Source organism: Lactuca virosa, chromosome 8, assembly GCF_052849685.1.
Source record: "Lactuca virosa cultivar CGN04683 chromosome 8, Lactuca_virosa_CGN04683_v6, whole genome shotgun sequence".
Lineage (NCBI taxonomy): Eukaryota > Viridiplantae > Streptophyta > Magnoliopsida > Asterales > Asteraceae > Lactuca > Lactuca virosa.
In genome coordinates, this window is record NC_136433.1 from 176,695,722 (window position 1) to 176,716,335 (window position 20,614).

Here is a 20,614-nt window from a genome sequence, read left to right on the forward strand (position 1 = left end):
GGCGTTGGAGTAAGTCGGACATGTTATGAATGCGGTGAAACTGGGCACTTCAAAAAGGATTGTCGAAATCGGAAGAATGCCGGTAGTGTGGGAAGAATAATAGCTATTGGTCACGAGGAAGCCGTGGCAAATCCTACTATGGTCACGGGTACGTTTCTTCTCAACAACTCATACACATGCATTCTATTTGATAGTGGTGCTGAGAAAAGCTTCGTGAGTCATAAATTCGAACACCTACTTAATCAAAATTCTCAAACACTAAAAGATACCTTCACTGTATAAATGGCCAACGGGAAAGCCGAGAGCACTAACAATATATACATAAGATGTACCCTTACTCTAAATAACTTTTCCTTTCCAGTTGACCTGATGTCGGTCTCCGTAAAAAGTTTCGACGTCATCATTGGTATGGATTGGTTAAGTCCTAATCGTGCCGACATCCTATGTTACAAGAAAGCCATTCGCCTTAATCTACCGAATAACAGAACTCTTATCATTTACGGCGACAAATCCGACGCGAACCTACAAATCATCTCCTATATCAAGTCACAAAAGTATCTTCGTAAGGAGTACTGTGCTTTTCTAGCTCATGTGGTAGATAAGAATCAAGAAGTGAAAGACTTCGAGATCATTCCCGAAGTCTGTAATTTCCCCAACATTTTCCCCGATGATCATCCAGGAGTCCCTCCTGAAAGACAAGTCGAATTCAGAATCGACTTAATTCCTGGAGCTACCCCCGTAGCCAAATCACCTTATCGTCTTGCACTAGCAGAAATGCAGGAACTATCCAGCCAGCTGAACGAACTCCTTAGCAAAGGATTCATTAGACCAAGCTTCTCACCTTGGGGGAGCACTGGTCTTGTTCGTAAAGAAGAAGGATGGATCTTTCCGCATGTGCATAGACTATCGCGAGCTAAACAAACTTACCATCAAGAACCGATACCCTCTACCGCAAATAGACGACTTGTTCGACCAACTTCAAGGAGCAAGCTACTTCTCAAAGATTGACTTAAGATCCGGGTATCACTAGTTACGAGTTTTAGAGGAAGATATTCCCAAAACAGCCTTCCGGACTCGTTATGGTCACTATGAGTTTGTAGTGATGCCTTTTGGATTAACGAATGCACCTGCAGTGTTCATGGATTTGATGAACAGAGTGTGTTGTCCTTACCTGGAAAAATTCATAATAGTCTTCATAGATGATATCCGTATCTACTCACGAAGTGAGGAGGAGCATAGCCAACATCTCCGACAAGTCTTGCAAACATTGAGGGCAGAAAAGCTATATGCGAAGTTCTCAAAGTGTTAATTTTGGATTAGGAAAGTAGGTTTCCTAGGTCACGTGATCAGTGATGAGGGAATACACGTGGACCCATCCAAAATAAAGGCAATCGAGAAGTGGTCAGCACCCAAAACGCCTACAAAAATCCGTCAATTCTTAGTAGCCACCGCATATTCATTCAGAATTTCTCCCGAATTACTAAGCCCCTTACCACCCTGACTCAAAAGGGTGTAACTTTTAGCTGGGGAGAGAAACAAGAAACAACTTTCCAAACGCTAAAGCGGTCCCTGTGCAGCGCACCTATTTTGTCTCTTCCGGAAGGAACATAAGACTTCGTAGTGTACTGCGATGCGTCTAACCAAGGGCTAGGTTGTGTTCTTATGTAGCGAGGAAAAGTCATATCATATGCCTCGAGACAGCTTAAGACACACGAGGTCAACTATACGACTCACGACCTTGAACTGGGAGCAGTGATATTTGCTCTGAAGATCTAGAGACATTGCCTATATGGCACGAAATCCACAATATTCACGGACCATAAAAGTCTTCAGCATATCTTCGACCAGAAAGATCTGAACATGATACAACGACGTTGGGTGGAGCTACTAAATGATTACGAATGCGAAATTCGTTATCACCCTGGTAAAGCAAATGTATTAGCTGATGCGCTCAATAGAAAAGAATACTCGGGACGTCGAGTGAAGTCGTTGACCATGACTATCCATTCACATCTGTCCACATAGATCAAAGAGACTCAACTTGAGGCCTTGAAACCCGGAAATGTGGCACATGAAACTTTAAGAAGAATGGACAAAAAGTTCAACATCAAAGATGATGGAGCCCGATACTTCATGAACCGGATCTAGACACCAAAGTTTGGTGGTTACAGAGAGGTTATAATGAATGAAGCACATAAGACGCGATACTCCATTCATCCAGGTTCAGAAAAGATGTATATGGACCTTAAGAAACTTTATTGGTGGCCAAACATGAAGACTGAGATTGCTACCTTTATAGGCAAGTGTCTTACTTGTGCCAAAGTCAAGGTAGAGTACCAAAAGCCTTCAGGTCTATTACAACAACCGAAAATCCCCGAATGGAAGTGGGAGCGGATTACGATGGATTTCATAACTAATTTACCCAAGACAACGGGTGGTCATGATACCATTTGGGTAACCATCGATAGATTAACCAAATCCGCACACTTCTTACCAATAAAGGAAACTGACAAGATGGAGAAGCTAACTAGAACTTACATCAGATAGATAGTTAGACCGCATAGTGTTCCAATATCTATTATCTCTAACCGAGATAGTAGATTCACTTCACATTTCTGGCAGTCACTACAGAAATCTCTGGGAACTAGGCTGGACATGAGTACAACCTACCATCCACAGACCGACGGATAGAGTGAGAGAACGATTCAAACGTTAGAAGACATGCTGAGAGCGTGTGTGATCGACTTTGTTAAAGCATGGGGTACCCATTTACCACTAGTCGAGTTCTCGTACAATAACAGTTACCATACTAGCATTAAAGTTGCTCCATTCGAAGCTCTCTACGGTCGTAAGTGCAGATCACCTCTGTGCTGGGCTGAAGTGGGTGACACACAACTGGCTAGAGGTCAAGTTCCAGATGGTACTCTCACTTGTCTGGAAATCATTCGAGAAACTACTAAGAAGATTGTACAAATCAGAGAACGACTTAAAGCTTCGAGAGACCGACAAAAAATCTACGCTGACAAGAGAAGAAAACCCTTGGAATTCCAGGTTGGTGACCGCGTCATGTTGAAGGTCTCACCCTGGAAGGGCATGATACGCTTTGGAAAGCGTGGAAAACTCAATCCAAGGTATATCGGACCATTCGAGATTCTTGCTAGAATCGGTCCAGTAGCTTACAAACTCAAACTACCTCAAGAACTCTGTAACATACATCCTATCTTTCACGTGTCTAACCTAAAGAAGTGCTTATCCGGTGAGACTCTTGTTATCCCACTCGATGAAATCGAGATAAACGAGAGTCTCAACTTCGTGGAAGAACCAGTAGAAATCCTAGATAGGGAAGTAAAGAGAACAAAGCAAAGCCGTATCCCGATAGTGAAGGTTCCCTGGAACGCAAAACGGGGACCTAAATTCACTTGGGAGTGAGAGGATCAAATGAAACAGAACTATCCACATCTCTTTCCCTACTCTTACTCTATCCTTATAGTCTTAATTTTGGGACGAAATTCCCTCTAACGGGGGATAATGTAACATCCTGTTCTTTTCTACTTTGTAAAAGTCAACAAAAGTCAACTCAAGTCAAACCCATCAAATAAAAGTCAAACTTAGTGAATTGTTAATTTAATAAAGTTAAATTAATATATTTGATACGTTTAAACACTTAGTAAAGTGTTGTATAAAAAAGAAGTGAAAAAAAACCAAGAAGAACCGAGGATTCGCGCATCAGCCGAAAACCCTCGCATTCCCCTTCTTTCTTCGGACCGCAAACCGAAGGGCTGCAAACAGCCTTCGCAGCCGCAAACCGACGAGTCACAAACGACTTTCGTCCGCAAACCATTCGGACAAAAAACGTGCGAGACTTCTTCTAGAAGCCTTATCTCCTCGGTTTGAGTTCATAGTCGAAAACCGAAGCCTCAGTATGTGTTTTCGGCCGAGAACCCCTAAACCGACATGCTTTATACTTCCATATATATTCATGTAACCGAAAATAAAGCTCACTTCTTCACACATCAGCCGAAAACTCAAGATTTTCTCTCAACTTCAGCCGAAAACTCCATCCTCTCTCCTCAAGAACATGTAAAGCCTCCTTTCTCCTCTCAAGAACACACGAAAATCACTTGATTCATCTTAGAATATTGCAAGTATCATACCTTGATCTTGTAATCAGTTCACAAACACCTTTCGATCATCTTAATTTGGGCCAAAAACTCATAAAATCATTAGTTTTCACGAAGAACACAAAGAACGCGAAGAACACGAAGAACTCGAAAAACGCCCAAACGATATTCTAAGTATTATTGTAAGTCTTCTTACGATAATTTAGTGTTGTTAAACACTTTAAACATCATTATAACATCTCATTTATATTTGATTTTAATATTAATATAAATTAGGATTCGGTATTGTCACGAGTTCTAACCTGGTGATCTACATAAATAGTCAGGAACTCACACAAAAGGTTAGTTCATACCCCTACATTTTTACTATTTTTCACTGTTTTAGGGGGGGGGGGGGGTGTACAAGTCTAACACAAGAATATTGTTTACAATCAAATGATTTCTAAATATTTCTAAAACGATTTTAAACTACTGAAAATCCTTTTAAATATTGTCAAACTCTTTTAAATGTTTCAAAAACACTTTTTAACTTATATTTTGTCAAAAATCATATTCATATATGTACATTTACATAAATAAGGTTTAAAGGGCTTAGGACTAATAATTCGCTTTATTTCCCTTTTCCTTGTTTGGATGTGGGCTCAGAGTAGAATTATTTGTTCGAATGTCGTTTTAAATTTTAATTATATTATATTATATTATATTATATTATATATATATATATATATATATATATATATATATATATATATATATATATGAATATAAAAGTTATTCAATCAAATTCATATTCCCTTTGTAACATGTCGAGCAAAGGGGGTACTTTCATGAATATTACATATCAAGCATAACACACATATAAATTATAATGGGTATAATTTATGAAACTCTCAAACTATTTTCATGAATTAGTTATATAAAGTTTAACAGATTACTCTTATACAAATACTTTACATTCAAGAATACTAGAAAAAGATCATATTATCAGTTCATTAACTTCAAAATGACTTTTCATCATTTGTTATATACATAATCGTTAATATGCTTTTTGTGAGACAATATTTAGTTGCTTATTCATTTAGGAAATACAGTTAAAGTCCTGGTATTATAACCAGAATCTTCGTACAGAGAGTAAGACAAATGTGTATAGATCTATACAGGATTGAAAATCTCGTACTCAGACTGTTAGCTACAGTTGGGCAGACATGCCTATGAGTGACAAATGTCGTTAACAGTTCTGACGCCTACAAAGCATCGTTTCAGGCAAGCTATTCATAGTATGGTTATAATAACTCACTTAAAAGATATGAACAAATACGAATAGTATATAATTATATAAAACCAAAGAGTACGAATACAAAGTATTGGTTTTACAATAATACGGTTTACAGTATTACACTACAATTACAGCTGGTGGAGCCAGACATACTCACTTTTACAAGGTTTTCAAACAGTACAATTACAAAACTTGGAAAAACATAAACAATACATAAAACATTCTTTATACGGTTTTTTGGGATTGAAACTACTTTTCAGTTACATCAGAAAATATTGGATTTTGTGCAACAATATACATACTCTCTCTTTCAAAGATCAGATAGTAAACTTTTAAACATAAATACTTATGCACTCACTCAACTTAAATGTTGATACTCTCTTTTTCAAAATACTTGTATTCTCAGGGAACCAATAAACAGGTATATTCCCAAGCTTTTGAAGATAAAGCAGTACAAAGTTGCGTCTTTTGTTTTGATATATCTATTTTGGTGTCAATATACAATGATTGAACACACATGTAAAACTATTATTTCTTTAATACAATGGTTGTTGTACTTTGACTACTATGATGCATATGTTGTGATACTTAAACATGAAGTCATCCACCCCCGGACGTTTCCGCCGCTCCGGTTTGGGGGTGTGACACAATCTCCGAAGGTCAAATTCACAACAACACACCTCGATTCTCGTAGTCCGATACTCAAAAACAACTCGTTAACCGCATATCGAGGTGTTTGTTACGGCCCCACTTTTTCATATTTTCGGGGGGGGGGGGGGGGGGATACATGGGGTACTTGTAAAATATAGTATATATATTTTCTAAATACCTTGTTTAAACAAACAACACCACCATTTTTATGCAACATAAATCACACAAAAATAGTATTTATTACGCTACTACTTACAGTACGGGAAATCTGGTTTGAAGGACCGCATGGGTTGTTCGATTTCAGAAGTGCTATAATGCCAAAATGATCCTGCCCTCGGTGTTTCATGTCTGACCCTCGTCTGTACATGGTAGTACGCGTGTACTAAGTAATATTTATCATACAAAATACACAAAAAAAATATCATTGTTTTGTGTAAATAGTTTACCAGTTTTAGAAATAATTGTTTAAACGCTTACATGTTAAGTAAACAAAATCGTTTTAAACCTCAATAGTTACATATGTTATGTTGTTAAGATAATACAGTTAATAAAAATAACATATATATTCCGACTAAAATTGTGCTATGACTGTATAGACGGTTATCAACTTGGTAGTTTCAATATACCTCATATATACACAAAAATATATAAGTTTATATATTTATACGAGTAATAGAAATCGTATCTTAGGCTCGTTTATGTGATTGTACTCTAAGTTTTATCAGCTGTTTAAACAAGTATCGTACGTTTTTACGCTTACACTTATCAGATATACTTTTCAACCATCCGTTTATCCGTGTCTGCGGTTGCTAAAGTACAACCTTGGCAGATAACTTTATCCGTATATCCGTATGTCTGTTATCCGTACAATTTTGTCACTATAAACTTGACTAGATGCTTATTACCTAGGAACCATAGTTTATATGTCTATCCGTAGCAACCCATTACTATAAACTTGATTAGATGTTTATTACCTAGAAACCATAGTTTATATGTCGATCCATACCATTACGTTACTATAAACTTGACTAGATGTTTATTACCTAGAAACCATAGTTTATATGTCTATCCGTACAAGTTCATTACTATAAACTGGACTAGACTTTTATTACCTAATAACCATGGTTTATATTTCTCTCTTTATCAAACATTCTTCCAAACACAATTTTCTTACAAAGGCAATACTTTCTAGACTTTTTAAAAGTATTATACTGCGGTTAAGAAGAAAACCTGTGACACTCACCAACCTTTGTTTTGACCCTCAAACTTACATGTATTCTCAGGAGATCATTAGACAAGCTTTCAGACAGAAGATTTGTCGTGGATTACAGACGACTTAGCTATCTAGTTTTTGGTTATCCGCCTACTTTTTTAAGGAAACTACTATCTATTACCACGTGTAAGAACCTTGTATTCAAACCTTATTATGAAATATATATGTTGTTTTGTTTATCGTTGTACTTGTGCTATATATTCAGTTTATCTGTGATCCATGAACTTAGTCGCACTCCCGACGTGTTCCGCCTTGGCCGGGGGTGTGACAAAAGCACCTAGTCTCGGAAGCGAGTTTCCGAAACCAATTGCTCGTCCCTTGAAGGAGTTACATAATCTAACTTTTATGGGAGACATTTCGAACCAAAAACATTCGGATACCCCTGTCTCACCTTTGTCACCCCTTCATGAGACCTCGGACAGCTTTTCTTCCCTGATTCCTGAGTTTCAACCAATTGTTTTCAAATGTCCTGATTACGCGCCTCTTCCGCCTTTGATACCCCTGGACCTGAATCAGACCTCGAAATTTTCTCCCAACATTCCTCACACTGTAGTTCAAATTCCGAACCACAGTCCTCCTAACAACCGCCTTGTTGAGGAAATTATTACAGAGACAACTGGAACTAACTCTGATAGATTAAATTTTGTTTAGGCATCCTTAGATAATGACGTTGATGTAGAAACCTTAAGTGATAATTCATTTGATTCGTGTGTTTCGGACTCTCAAGTGATTTCAAAAACCACCTTAGTGCCAATCAGACCCAAGTTTAACAACCCATCTGTTGGCCAAACATCCAAGTCATCATCTGACTCCAGGAAGAAACCTTCAGTAAACAGAAAAGATGTCGTCCATCCTAAGATAGAAGCCAAAAATGCAGTAAAAAAGGAAATTAGATCAAGACAAAATTCCAGGTTCATTGAGAATTCCAAAAATAAAGTATATCTGACTGTAAGCCCGACCACTAGGAACCATAAAACATTTGCGAATGTTAAGATTCTTAAAAGGCCATCCATTCCTCCTAGTTCAGTAGTTTAAAACAAAGTTGTTAGTCCCACTCCGAAAAAGACTGTTGATACTTGTCCCACAAGAAATAAATCTCCTCGGACTGTTTCCTATGTTTTCATTGCTAAATCTGATGGTACGATTTTTAAACCTCAACAGCTTTCAAAATCGAATGTACCATAAAAAACAGTAAACAAAGAACGTTTTATTAAAAACACTGTCACTCAAAAATTTTCAAATAATTCAAAACAAAAACTTGAGTGCAGAGCTAAAAGTGTTGTAAAGGATTTTGCAACTTCAAGTAACACTGTGATTACTATAGGGCTGGCAATTCTCGAAACGACACGCGACACGACCCGCGACACGACACAAAATAAATGGGTTTGGGTTGAGTTTTTCAACCCGCCAACCAGCTAACCCGTTTATTAAACGGGTAATATATGGGTTTCTCAAAAAATAAATGGGTTGACCCGCCAACCCATTTATATTTTTATTAAAAAAATTATTTTATTTTTAAATGTATTTATGTATCAAGTATTAATATTTAATAAGTATTATATAATATATACCATTGATTCATAGACCATTTGACTGTTTTGACATTTTGACTCGTGGTGGATATTCTAAGGTCGTAAGTCGTAACCTGTAAGCCTAAGTTTGTAACCATTTTGCCCATTTGTCCTAAATAATAATCTCAAAATCAAATCGTGTATGAGTGTATCTCCCTCTTCCAGACTTCCAGTCCCCCAGTCTCCCACAGTCTCACTCTCCCCTCTGTTACTCTGTGATCGAAATCAGGTATCGTAATGGTGTTGGAGAATTGACTTTATTTTTTGGGAGAAAAAAATGGGAATTGTGGCTATTACTTTAGCACTTGAATTATCTATGTTTGTATTAATGTTTAGTTTGAACATGTTTCTATGAATGTTTTTAATTTTCATTTGGATGTTGAAGGCTTAAGTGTCTAAAATTCGGATATGTTTGCATCAACCATCAAGAATTTATTCATGTTTAATTGTCAATTTTATTTATGGAATCTGACCCACGAACCCAAATCGGACCCACGAACCCGCTAACTTGTGAACCCGTATAAATAAATGGGTTGGCGGGTCATATATGGGTTTTTGTTCTAAACCCGCTAACCCGTGACCCGCCAACCCGTGATCTGTATATTTAAATGGGTCGTGTTTGGGTCGGCATATTTTGACCCGCCAACCAGCCAACCCGCGACACGCCAACCCGAACACGACACGATTGCCAGACCTAGATTACTACAGCTTCAAAAAGAGTCGGTCCGAGAAAAGTTGTTCCAAAACAACCTATTGTTGAATATGATTTCTGGATCAATGAAAAGACTTTGGCATTTTGCTTATTTCCCAAAGGATCTCGGAACAAGCCTTTCGAGACACCTGTTGCTCGAAAGTCACTACCAAAGCCCAAAGCCCATGTCCAAGTCCCAAAACCTAACTCGGAGCCTAAAAACTACAAACTTCACTAATTATTGCAGGCACTCTATGCTTCGAAACAAGATACAATATGGTATATTGATAGTGCTTGTTCCATGCACATGACAGGCATAAAGATTTTCTGCGTTATCTCAAACTTTCACAAAATGTTGGCTATGTGACGTATGGCAACAACTCCAACTCTCAGATCCGAGGTTATGGCATCCTCACCAATGGAAACTTCTCTGTATCAAACGTGGCATACGTAGCTGACCTAAAGCATAAACCAATCAGTATGGCTCAACTTACTGATGCAAATCGTCGAGTTGAATTCTGCAAGAAACACAACTATGTCATGTCCGAAGACCAGAAAGAATGTCTGATCAAGGCAAATCGCAACAAGAACATGTATCCTCTTGACATCAACATGATCGTTGGCAAGCCTCAACTTTGTCTACTCTCAAAGGAAGTTCCTGATGTCAGTTGGTTATGGGATCGAAGGCTGGCTCATCTAAGTTTTCGATATATGAATGATCTTGTTTCCAGTGAAGTGGTCAGACGCCTGCCTCTCCTCAAGTTCGAAGACGATCATCTATGTGTTGCCTGTGAATGTGGGAAGCAATCGAAGAAAGGTCATAGTATCATCATCAAAAAATCAATCTCGGAACCATTAGAACTGCTTCATATAGATCTGTGTGGACCCTCCACTGTAGAAAGTCTACATCACAAGAAATACATTCTTGTGATTGTGGATGATTTTACAAGGTTCGCCTGGGTTTTCTTCTTTAGGCTCAAGTTAGATTCCGCCTCGTAACTTATTACTTTCATTAAAGGAATTGAAGTTCTAGTGAAACTTCATGTTCGTCGAATCCGAAGTGATAATGGTTTGAAGTTTACCAATGTCAGCATTGAAAAATTCCTTTCCGAGAAAAGTATTGACCATAATTTCTCAACTACCTACACCCATTAACAAAACGGTGTGGTCGAAAGACGAAATAGAACTTTAGTTGAAGCTCCTTGATTGATGCTCAATTTTGCAAATCTTCCACTTTATCCCTTGGCTTAAGCCGTATACATTGCTTGCTTCACTTAGAATTGTAGCATCATTAATCGACGCCTCAATATGACACCGTACGAAGCCATGAAATGGTTGTAAGCGGAGTATCTCTTTTCTTAATGTATTTGGTTGTCGGTGCCTTATCAAAAACAATTATGATCAGCTCACGGAATTTCAGCCCAAAGCCGATGAAGCAATCTTTCTTGGATACTCTGCAAAATCAAAAGCTTACCGAGTTCAGAATCGTCGAAGTCGTGTTCTTGGAGAAAGCTTTCACGTATGCGATACACCCAAAGACCCTCAAATGATCCAAATTTGGTTTTCTACATGACCATGCTTTGTACGAAATTATGTTTTGTCGTGATTTTTCAAAACACAATTAAGAATGCAGGTGAATTTCGTATCTTAAACTAGGACTCGCGTTTTAAATGCATAGATATTACGGTTACAAATTAACCACCATACGTGATTAGCGTATTTTTTATACTAGAGACAAAGAGAGTGCGTTAGGGAAGAAATCACACTTTATTAGACCATTCATTATACCCATCACTAACCATTATAGTGGTGAGTGCCACATCATCACCACTAACCACCACTAAACATATGAGATACCTACCACTAAACACACAACTCCACCTCATTTTTTAATTAAATTTAAATAAAAAAATACATAAAAATCATATAAGTTTTTTAAATACAAGTTTTTCATTAAATTTAAATACCAAATTACATTAAATAAAAACTACATTAATTAAAATAAAAAAAAACATTAAAAATAAAAATTACATTAATTCAAATAAAAAAATAAAAATAACATTAAAATAAAAAACCTAAAAATACAAAGCATAACTAAAATAAACTACCCCCTATTCCTACGTCGGGCTCGAATCGACTCTTTCATCATGAGAAAAAGATCAAAATCTTCGCCGTCAAGGTCGTCCGCTTTCATTATCAAGATTTTTATATCGGTTTTTGTTTGAAGTGTCGCTTGTGCCTCTTGAAATGACGTTTGCGCTTCAATCATCTTTTGTTCCACCCGACTCATAATCTTGGCCTTGTTCTCTTGAACTTGCACATATCGATCAAATTTCTCTCCAAAATGATCCATAACACTAGATCCCGTAGACATTGAACCCGATTTTTTTGCTTTACTTCTTCCAACTGGCCGACGAATAGGTTGCTCGTTTTCAAGATCGAGCGGATCATCGTTGATGTCGATGTGTGTTCGTCCGTCAAATTGTTGGGAAGTTCAGGGTTTCTTGAACGCTTTGAACCGGAAGAGGTTTGTGAAGTTTCTTCCGTTTGTTGTATCCATTTTGGAGCGTCTTTCAATTTTAGTCACGCTTTCACATACGGAAAAGCTTTGCGGGTTGGCGTTGTTTTTTCAAGTTGGTCCAAGGCCTCCTTGAAGACGTCAAAATCGTTTGACCCGTTTTTGCGTATGTTTTGGAGGTTGTTGTAAATTCCTCCAAATTTTTTGCATTTTAGTCGAATATCGCGCCTCTTGGAGCTAATTTGATCAGGATTTCAAGATTCACTTCCCGTTAACGCATAAAACACTCTTCGAACTTTCTCCCAAAAACAATTGAAGGTTTGATTATCTGCTTCAGTTGGGTCTTGGGAAGCCGAAACCCACGCCTCCGCTAGCTTTACTTCTTCAACTTTTGTCCATGACACCCTTTCTTGGTTAGTAGTGGGTCACTCCGATTTTTTTCCTTTCTTCTGTTTTGGTTGAGGTGATGGTGAAGGTTGGGTTTCCAAAATAAATTTTGGCGAATGAGGTGTAACAACTGGTAAAAATTGGTCAGAGTTCGGCGGTGAAACCACTACGAACCACTATGTGACATCCCCTAATTTCTCGGCCAGAAAAGACCGATTTAATTTATGCTTTTTAAAATCAAATCAGAGAAATCTTTATAAAAGATGTTGCGGAATTGGTCCCCAAAACAAAATATGATAAAAGTTTGTCAAAACCTTTCTTTAAGAAATATATAATTTCATTTCATATCAAAACCTCGGGATGTCATGTACCGATACAGGTCAAAAGCATAAACAAGACATTATAAGCCTTTCAACAGTTATTTACAACTACTGGCCTATAATCCAAAAATCTTTCATCGTTCTTCGACTATGCTCGGGGTCCACTACCTGTAACATAAAAAGCTGAGTGGGTCAGGCTTGGGAGCCTGGTTAGCATATAGGGTTTTCAACCCACAATAATAATAAACTTATTAAGTTCATCAATCCACAATAACCCTAATTACCCGTTCCCGTTATCCTCACTTTACGTCCCTAAACACTTATCACAAGGGACCTAGCCTAAAGAATATCATCGGAATGGACACTACTGCTAAGGGGTTTCCTCAGCCATACATGTCCTGAAGGCAACCATGAGGGGGGTGGAGTACAGCGAATGAACGCTCAAGTTCATTAACACCTACAGGTTGCGGGCCTGCCAGCGTTTCCACTGGACTGTCTAGAAAAGTCCGTGGTCGTCATCCAAACTCCGCTAGATGACTGGATCACAATCACATCGAGGCCTCTCATCATTTTTATTTCATCACACATCAACTATCTACCCATGTTTTACCCAACATATTTGTAGATAAAAATACATATACAGTTTAAAACTTGTATAAAACATCAACTCAACAGTCACCTCAAATAAACAATTAATATATTTACACGTAGCACGTATTTTAAGGTAAATACGTCATATCTATGTGTAAAGTGAAAGTAACTACACACTCACTTTATTTGATGATAATCGGGCAGCAATTCATTTCCTAAAACGTTCGTTTCTAATAAAACCGGGAGTTTTATTCAGAAACCGGGGTCTGCGAAGGGTTGGGCTTTGAAACCGAAAAGATAAATTTTTCGGGCTTCTCGGGCACTTCGTGGCGTATTCCGGGGGTTATAATTGATACCGGGGCTTTGGGGGATGTTAAAATGAAAGAAATATGAAGAAAGGGGCTAAAAGTGACAATTTCTTAAAAATATCCGAGAATGCTCGCAGCCTTCTATTTATATGCCAAGGCTGCTGATCCAAGGGCTGAGAAGCCTCCACGCGTCAGCAGATCCGAAGAGGGCAGCACCTGGCTCGCACGTAGGTTGCGCATGCGAGGGCCTCGCTGGCATTTTCTTAGTGGACCGAAGTCCGGATCCGAGGAGGGGGACTCGTGGCTCATGCGAGGCTCGGATGCGATGAGTCACTGTACACGCGTCGGACGTAGGCGAGACGACTTTTGATAGCTCTCCGGATTCGAACACGCGTCTGCCAGCTGCTCGGATGACTCAGCCATCTCGGACACGTGGCATATTTTGGGCGAGGGTGACGTAGCCGAAGTCCACGTATGCGAAATTTCCCGGTTTTGAGATTTTTTCTCGATTTTCGCGCCAAAACTTCTAAAATCAATAACTTTCGCATACGAGCTCCGTTTTTTACGTTCTTTATATGCACGCGTAGGTAAAATTACGCTCTAAAACTTTCGTTTAGACTTCGTCGGCTAATTTTGACCTTAATTTTTATATTATTATTTTTAACAGACCGGGACAGGAAATCCGTTAAAAATTCATAACTTCTTCATCCGACGTCCGTTTTCGTCAGACTTTTTACCGTTGTGCTACTATTTACGAGACCTTCGATTCTCGTTTAGGTTGTGTCGGCTGAAAATCAATCGATCTAACATTCAAGTTTTTAGCTGTCTACTGCTAAGCTGAAACTTCGAAAAATCATAACTTCCTCATACGAAGTCAGATTTAGGCGTTCTTTTTATACCTACTCTCGGTTTAACGAACACTGTGAGTTTCGTTGAGATCACTAAGGCTAAAAAGTAGTTTATCAAAAACTCACTTTTTACGACATTCGACACCGTGCCGGTTTTGTCGCGAAACTTCGACATGTCGTAACTTATTCGTTATAACTCGGATTTTGGTATTCTTTATATATCTGTAATCCTTGTCACGCCCACTACAAGTTTCTTAATAGATATCGGCTTTATCTAATATTTATTTTCGACGCTCATTTTTAGTCTTAATTAATTAAACCCTAAGCATAAAACACATAATATTTACATGATTCCTTTTCATTTCTTCAAAATGATTCATAAAGGTTAACGTAGACTATCATGTCAATATTAATGTCTAGCCTAGAAACACGGGCGTTACACGCTATGTGTTAAGGACCAATTCTATGTAAAATTTATGTTTATAATGTATAATAAATATATTATATTCATAGTTACTTTTAGAACATCTCAAACCGCTCAAAACATCTATCGTTGAAGATTGAATCGAAAATCACTAAAAATTAAATTTATTAGTGTCGTTAAAAATAAAATTTTGCATTAAGTTTATTTGAGAGTTATGGATAAGAAATTTGAATAAGTTACGTTCTCCTAATTCCATTGATATAAAAAAACGTCCAAAACGGAGATTGTATGAGAAAGTTACGCGTCATTAAAGTTATAAACATTTGTATTTATCTGATTTTCTTGAAACGAATTATTCACTGCTTCGTTTGGAATAACTACGAGTCTTGTAAACTGTTTTTGAGCCTGTTTTTTTATTCAGATTATGGTATATTATATTATTAATTTTTTATCACATTTTTAATTTTGACAAAAATCAGATTCGAATCCGAACCAACTAATCACAAAACTTTAAAAGTTGTTTCGGTATATCGGGATTGAATTTCGTCTACGTTTCTGGAATCACAACGACCGAGACATTGAGCAACGTTTCTGGAATCACAACGACCGGGACATTGAGTTGGCAATTTCCGAAATTTATATACATATTAAAGTTGGACAATCCTTAGGAACAGTATCTAACCAGCTACTGTTCCTCGGGTTCACTTCGTCAACCATGGCAACCGCCTATCACCGTCCCCCTCGCCCAATGACATGCAGTTGCTTCCACCGCTTCTTAGTGTAAATAAGCCCAAATCCAGCGGAAAACGCACCGTCGAGATATGGAATCGCAAAACGACTTCCATCGGGTTTGCCTCGCCTCTGGTGATAGAAGGTCACATCGAAACTGGACCTGTAGATGGTACCGATGTCTGCTTCGGTTCCCCGTTCCCTCTCGCGTTCTTCTCTATTCGATTACGGTTCTACAGATTTCATTCGATTGACTGGTTTTGCTCCAGTTGGTAATTGCTTTTGACTTCGATCCACTCTTTCCTTTTCTACCAACTCTGCTGCTTTTTTCTTCTTTCTTTCTGAAATTGGAACTTGCTCTTCTTATCAGCTTTTCTCACCACATGTTCGATGAAATGCCTTTGAGGCATTCACAACGATTGTAACCAGCTCATAAGGTTTCCTTTTTCCATTGGGGTGTTTGGATAGGGAAAAAATAGCTGCTTATTAGCTTATTGCTTATTCTCACCACAATAAGCTAATTTAAGTGTTTGGATAGGATGCTTAAAAAATCAGCTTATTGTGGTAGGAATAAGCAAAATAAGCTGATTTTAATAAGCAAGGGGGGAATGCTTATTGCTTATTGCTTATTGCTTATTTGTCATTTTTACTCATATAAGCTGTTTTATTTTGCCAAACACTTAAATGCTTATTGGTTATTGCTTATTCCCACCACAATAAGCTAATCCAAACACATTTTAAAAAAATATTTATTTCCACCACAATAAGCAAATAAGCAATAAGCTAATAAGCTAAAAAACTATTTATGAACTCTTGGAATATTAAAGAAAATCTTTTTTGTTTAGATTAAAGCGGAGAAACTCTTGAACCTTTTCTATTTTTTAAATCGATCGAGCCTTCCACGATTGGAGGTCTTCAACCGTTTCGACCCCTAAATCGGTTGAAGGAATACCTGTCGATTTCCAGTTCGGAGGTAAACGTAGACCCTCTTTTCCTCTATCGAGACAACGAAAGCAATACAATACGTTTTCTTTTGCGTTTTTTTAATTTTGATTTTTTTTTTCGTTTCCATGTTAACAGCTTCAATTGCGTTTCGACCTGTGCTTGCTCTAGCTATTGGATACACAATATCTAAGGTTGGTTGTTTTGTTTGTTAGATATGCACACCACCTGTTCGATATAATTCCTAAAAGATATAGTGAATTACGGAACTTATGATTTTACTATATTGACTATCTTGCCAATTTCCTCTTAACAGGTGTTTCCAAAAAAAAATTTAGTATTTACATTATTTTAGATCATTACATGATATAATTGATTTTTTAAAGCGAAAATTTCTTTTAATGGAGAATGTTTGTGACATTGTGAAATTTGTTAATGGGGTTTTGGGATTTTTTGCGGTTGGAAGATTAGTTTCTTTGAATTATCAGACTTGATTAAGGATAATGGCTGCAGGATCATATGGAGTTCCTCAATGTGGATTCAGAGATTTCTATGGGGTGCTAATACAATGATGGTAAGTTTAGTATCTTTGAATCTGTACCGTGTGGTATGTAGTAATTGAGAAAGGAATGGAATTGTGCATTCAGGCGGAATGAAAAAAAAAATCATAGGAATGGAAAGGGGAATAAAAAAAATGAAGGTCTTTTTTTGTTCCTTGATGTAATGGGATGATTTATTATAACTATAAAGTGCTTTTATTTTATAATCTTTGTTAATAACAATCTTTTTGAAAAAAGTCTAATGAAATTATTATTTGTTATATTTTTGAAAGCAACTAACATTACTTTTTTATTATAAATGTATTTCAATATTTCATGATATTCGATTTTTCATTTTGTAAACAAATTTTTTAAGTGATAAGTAAACATTTTTCTACTATTGAAATACATGATGTGAAATATAAATATTATTGTATTTGTTTATGAATTCAATGTCATTTAGTTTTCTAATTGGACACATGTTTGAATGGCTCATTGGTATTGGAATGTAATAAGTCATTCCAATTCCATGGTCATTCCATTCAATTCCTTTCTGATTCCATTCTATTTCCATCATGTTAATTATCTAACAACATTTTATCCAACAGAATATTCCACAGTTTCCTTTACCTACACATCAAGTTGTTGGGAGAGGTGTTGTTCCGGTTGAATTCAAGGTGTTTATAGTAATTTCACATATAAAAAAAATCTCCGTGAAATGTCTATCACAAAGTAAGTTGCTATTTTTTTTGTCAGGATTGTATTGTTGGATCCGATGCTGACAGGTACTCTAATTACTTTTATATCTTGCAAATTGCAACTAAATAAATCTTGAAAACAACTCAAAAATAATTATTGAAATTCAGGTCACAAACTACAATGGAAAAGATGAAATAGAATATGAAGGTGCCCTACGTACAACTTATCAAAAATACATCCGAATGAGAAAAAAAGGTGAGTATATTTATATATTCAGTTATATAATTCTTGTGAAGATTATAACCATGATCCATTTTTTTAGCTTTGGGGAAAGATTCTTCAAAAAGAAAAATGCTTTATAGGCCATTGGAACTAAATGAAGATGATTATGCTCGACTTTGCCAAATCCCAAAAATAAAGGTTTTATTTTTCTTGCTTTATTGTCACATTAACACTTTTTTTTATAGGAATTTACATTAACATTTTTTTTTATTATAGAAATTTACCAGAGGTAAAAGTTGGAACAAATAACAAAGTGGAATGAGACCTTTCAGTTGAAAGAGTCATGCTATCTTGAGGAAAACCTTTGGTACTCTTATTTAAACATCAAATCTATTTATATTGATTAAAGGGTAAATTAGTAAAGAAACCATTACATTATATGGGTTAAAAAAATTCGGTTTTGACATGTTATAGCATGTCAAAGTAGTTAATTTGAAAAAAACAACAAAATTGTCCGAAATATAACGTTTTTTTTTGTAATATGTTTTTTTATTAAATAACTGAATTTCAATTACACCATCAGCTATATATTTTTCATTATATAAAAATGAATGATACGGGTTCCAAATTATGCTATCATCTTTGTTGGTGGAACTTCAAAAAAGTAAGTTTTTATTTTTATTTTTTTTATTATAAATATCTTATTATTTTTTAATTTAATAACTTTGGTTGCTAAAACTTACTAATACAATAAATAAAAAACAGGGCATTTGGTGGTTTGGGAATGGATGATGTTGTCAAAACTGTAGTGGGTAGAGCCGAGCCACATAACGAGGTTTGTAAAATTTTAAATTGCATTTTGTGGTAAGATTTGAGGAAACATGTATCCATGTTTTTCATGATGGCAAGTGTAAAATTGTAAAATTGATTTTCTTTCGACAAATCACTTTGAAATTTCTAAAGAATAGTAATAATTTGCTTCTATTGTAACATAATGGAGATGGTATTTGGCTATTCTTAAGATTACTACCACATCGTGTTGAAACGTAAATGGAAAAGGTACAGTTTATTCTTATTAAACATATAAATATAATTAAAAAAATGTACTGTTTTATTAAAAATAAGGTATTTCATTATTTCTGCAATATTATGACTTAACTGTGTGTGAATGTAAATATGGTCAGGCGTACCACAAACGACCAAAACAATTGATTAATAATCCTTTATTTTTTATATTGTTAAAAAATCCATACCCCGCAAAACGGTTCCTCATCTAGTTTTTTATGAATCTGGTAATATGGCACGATAATTGAGAATCGCGAGTCGCCACAAAAAAATACACTACATTGATTTTGCACAAAATATCCTTAGAAATCTGATTTTTGTACAACCACAATCATTCGAAATCTATTAAAATCTTTGAAAAATCAGATTTTATGTTTTTCTTTCTATCACTTTTGCACAACTCTCAAATTATGCAACTATCTCTCTCGTTCTTATGCTGCCAATGAAGAGGAAGGAAATCCGGCGAAGGAGAAACCGGTGGAACCAGGAGACCACAAATCGCCACCATGACATCCCCTCTCCACCCCCCTTTTGTCATCTTTAGCAGCCCCACCCTCAATTTCCCCTTCTACAGTTGAGAAAAACCACCCAAGTACCCCCCAAACTACAAGCTGTAGCTACGAATTTGTTCCGCTCGGTTGCTGCTGTAGGCGACGAAGTAAGAGACCCAAGATAGGCTCGCAGGAGATCGACTGTCTAATTTCCCCCTTGCGACTGTTCAGACACCGGAAAGTCGACACCCTCCTTCTCCCTCGTTCTTTCCGTCGAGCATTAACATCTAAACACTCCACCACCGATCTGCCTCTTTTCCCTTCGTATTTCTGCTGATCGGACCGCAAAGGAACAGCCTAGAGACCGTCGTTGCAACTCCTAGCCGCAACAGTCGACGACTCCTTCAATTTCCTTCCTTCTCTTCTCAATCGAGTTCCACTGATGGCCCTCCTTGCTACGATCGTCCATCTTCTCTGATTAAACATGAACCGGAGATCGACTCCCTTCCCCTCGCGATTTGTTGAGCCACCGCCGGAGCTCCACTGATCCGTTTTCCATTTGTTCTTCCACTGATACGATCATTTTCCTTCATCCCCGATCAGACGCAAGGACGATGACCCTCTCCCACCTTTTTTACATTTGATAAATTTGTCAAAATCGGCCCTTACATATGTGTTAATGATTAAAAACAATCCCTTTGGTACATTCTAAACAAATCAGTCCCTTTCATAAGTTATAAAAGACCCAAACTGGTTTCTTTTGTTTAAATTATTACAAAACAGATCTAGTTTGTGTTAATTTGACCAAACAATCCCCTTTAGTTAAAAACATTTGAAAAACAGTCCCGCGGATTTGTTTTAGTTCAAAAGAGATGTCAATATGTGGTTTTTCACAAGAAGCTTCAACGAATGAACCAACTACCAACTGCAGACAAATCGATATCACAC

The 20,614-nt window shown here is 36.8% G+C and overlaps 1 long non-coding RNA gene across 1 annotated transcript; it reads left to right on the plus strand.

Annotated features, from left to right (window-relative positions):
* The first annotated feature begins 15,764 nt into the window (after positions 1–15,764).
* LOC145129190 (uncharacterized) lies at positions 15,765–18,722 on the plus strand. Its single transcript, XR_013717358.1, has 9 exons — positions 15,765–15,980; positions 16,554–16,681; positions 16,789–16,844; positions 17,164–17,224; positions 17,798–17,866; positions 17,946–17,974; positions 18,056–18,143; positions 18,211–18,308; positions 18,387–18,722. It is a non-coding gene; the product is annotated as an uncharacterized LOC145129190 (long non-coding RNA).
* Positions 18,723–20,614: the final 1,892 nt, after the last annotated feature.